Source organism: Poecilia reticulata, linkage group LG19 (assembly GCF_000633615.1).
Source record: "Poecilia reticulata strain Guanapo linkage group LG19, Guppy_female_1.0+MT, whole genome shotgun sequence".
Taxonomy (NCBI): domain Eukaryota; kingdom Metazoa; phylum Chordata; class Actinopteri; order Cyprinodontiformes; family Poeciliidae; genus Poecilia; species Poecilia reticulata.
The window spans coordinates 17379620-17382971 of NC_024349.1; the positions used below are offsets into that span (position 1 = coordinate 17379620).

A 3352-nucleotide genomic window follows, 5' to 3' on the forward strand; every position below is an offset into this window, starting at 1 on the left:
TGTGTTGTAATGTATGAAGATTAATTTGTTTACCTCTGTGTAATTTGATCTCAGCTAAATCCAGCTATTCTAGATTGATTCCTCAGGTACCAGAGCAGAGGTTTGTTACAGAACTTCAGCGAGCAAACACTGCCATAGAGACCAAATGAACTCAACATAGAGGTCAGGGATAAAGTTGTGGATACRTTTAAAGCAGCTTTTAAAATCCCAATGAGTGTTTAATCATCACTTGAATATGAAGGAGAATGGCACCAACTGTAAATCTACCAAGACATGGAAGTCAGTTTAAACCAAAACCCCAGGGAAGGAGAGCATTAATGAAAAAAGAACCCAGTAATCCTTTGGGAGCTGCAGAGATCCACATAACTGGCAGGCAAATTTGTTGACAGACTTAAAGTTAGTAATCAAAAGGTTGCCAACCTGTGTGAGACAGTGTTCTGGTCAGATGGATGGAGCTCAGAGGCCAAACTGGGAGAAAACTCGTTAGAAGCTGCAAAACGCTGCAGACCAAGGTGGAAGTTCACCTTCCTGCGGGACTGGAACGAGTTCAGGGTCRATCTTTCCAGGCATTGAAATAAACTGTATATTATTGTAATATCATAAAAGTATGATGCMTTCAGCATTCATGTTAGGATGAGTCATTACAGCAACGTAATCATAAAAAAAAAAAACATTTTCTTAAATCTCAATGCTTCATATTGAAAATGACTTAACTCTAGCCGCAGCTCAGTCTCTGCACGTCATGCATKATGTGACCTCTAAGAACTTCCTTGCATATAAACATACACACGAGATGTTGGACACGATGTGCTTTGGCAGCTGTTCCTGTTGCTACAGCGAGTTAATCAGAGACTTTTGTTTCCATGTGATAAGGATGACACCACTGGATTCTTTCCACTCCTCGATGTATGCGGATCTACCGGCTCGTGCAGTAAACAGCTTGCTCATGGTTGTTTTTAGATCAGATGCTGGTGGCCTGCTAGACCTGGATAGCCCATAACTTGTGTAATGTAATGTAAAATATGTTTAATAAGACTGAATAATTAGGCTTGTGTTGTGCTTGATGAATGCTAAAATGGGCCTACAGATATTCGTGTACATTAGTTACTGTGAAGGTAGGGATTATCTGTTTGCTATGCAGAATATTTACACTCAATCAATGAAAGCATTTATATTTATATTTACAATTAATATAGTTAAGCAAAAGAAGACAAAAAATAAATAAAAAATTAGAAAACATGACAATCCTAACATGAAATTTTCAGACTGCTACCACAGGAAAATAAAGGGAACATTCTCTGAATTACACGTTGGATGTTCAATAGTGTCTAAACTGAATGAAGATGGTCCTTTTATCAATTTTACTGGTCTCTCTGTGAAATTTAAACAGGGCTTTGAGCAATGAAAAGGCAAGTYGCCATGTTGTCACTAACTTTGAGGGAAGACGTCACACTTTGGATTCAGAATCAATAAACATGTTTGAATAATAAGTGAGGGAAGCTGAATGTCTTTCAGGAGGGGAGTAAAACAGAAAAATAATAATAAAACAATAATAATACTAATACTAATAATAATAAAAAAGTTTTCATGAACTCCACACAGAATCTGATAAAACCAACAAAGCAACCAAATATCAAATGGTAACTCAATTCTGACTTGTTTCGACTTCTTTTTGGCGTTTCTCTCTCTACTTTTAGTCTCAAAACTCAGCAGCTCACATGGAGCTGGAGGTTTCTGGGAATGAGTCATCATGAGGAGCTGATCAACCAATAGGATGCAGATTTTGGGCAACATCTGACACTAGWAAGCCACAAAGAGAAAAAGGCAATTAGAGTTGTTGAACGTAAATCTGAGCTCTGGCTAGTTGCTGGATGCATCTCTATTTATGTATGCATAACTTATGTTTCCCGACAAATTTCTATTATCATAGAAAGGAAAGAGGTTAAGAGGTGAGCTTAATAAGGTTTATCAACAAGTTAGAGTTAAGACATTTTGTTAAGATATTTGCACTCCTTTGAAAAAAATGCTACTTTTATGTTCAGAAGCTCATTTCAGTTCATTCAGCACATAAACAACTGAAGTGAAGAACTTTAAGTTGTGCTTGAATGATTGAGGTTTAAACAAATAAAATAAAACCAAGACAATAACTATATAACACAGATTTGAAGTCAACCAAGAACTACTAAATATGTTCCTTGAAAGTTGAAGGCTATTCATTTGTACATAAAAAGTTCATGCATCAATATGTTTATGTAATCACCCGTTTGTGAGATGAGAGCTGCGTTCTACTTGGCATGTTGTTATCGYCCCCTGTCCACTTTTGTTTGCTGATGAATGAAAGGTCTGGTGAGAAGGTCAGGTGAAACTTATTTCACAACCCGTATCATGTTTGTATGGGTCATAAGGCCAAAAGCAGCTGATCTAAATATGGTCACAAAGTCGGGTTGTGTACCCAACACAGGWTGGCTTAGGCCCATACACGCATAGAGAAGGCCTGTCCTGCTTAAGCACACTTCAGCGCAACGCATCAAACGTGTGTGAAAGGCATAAAACGATGTGTGAAAACTGACAAGACAGGACATTGTGCAGCTGATGTGAATTCTCTTGAAGAGATTCAAAGAGCCAGAAAGAGAAATATGATCTCTCCAGCGAGTTTCTATCCGTCCCAGTGGAACGTATCCTAAACAAAGGCAGGCATTCTGATCAGAAATGYAAATTTACATTGAGGTGAATGAATCAAATGGGGAGGAACAGCTCTGATTTTGATGGTCATGGCAGTAGGACTCCGACAGAACCACATTGCCTCTAAAAAGTAGAGATGAAACACKGAGGTTCCCAAACCASACACATAGCTACAGCAATGCTATGCTCCACCATGGTCACCAGAAACATGACCACTGCAGAGCCCAACTTGTACCAGAAAAATKTATGAATTTCACTCAAAGTGTCCACTGCTGTTCTGCATCTGAAACCCCTCAGCCAAATCATCAAGACTGACTAAGGATTACCGACTCAAGAATTGGGTCACCATTCATCTAACCCGAACCCTCCTCTACATGGATGGCATCAAGCTGTATGCCAAGAGCGAGCGAGATATCGACTCACTGATCCATACCACCAGAATCTACAGCACTAACAATGGGATGTCATTCGGATTAGARAAATGTGGGTGGATGGTTACAAAAAGAGGGAAGGTCATCCTCACAGCCTTACCAATAATCAGATACCCTGCAGGAATAATTAGATGGCCAATGGAGGAGATAAACACCACAGCTGTTAAGACTTGGAAACTACTAACCATACATGGAGGGTTCCAATGGGGAACAGAGGACAAGGTGCTGGAGGTACCATC

The 3352-nt window shown here is 39.2% G+C and overlaps 1 protein-coding gene across 1 annotated transcript in view; it reads right to left on the bottom strand.

The window, feature by feature from the left end:
* The window catches only part of myo1d (myosin 1D), a 93136-nt gene extending 89784 nt beyond the window's left edge, over positions 1–3352 (bottom strand). The window contains exon 1 of the mRNA XM_008437408.2: positions 3299–3352. The gene's annotated coding sequence lies outside the window, so the exon portion shown is untranslated. The remainder of the gene's footprint in view (positions 1–3298) is intronic.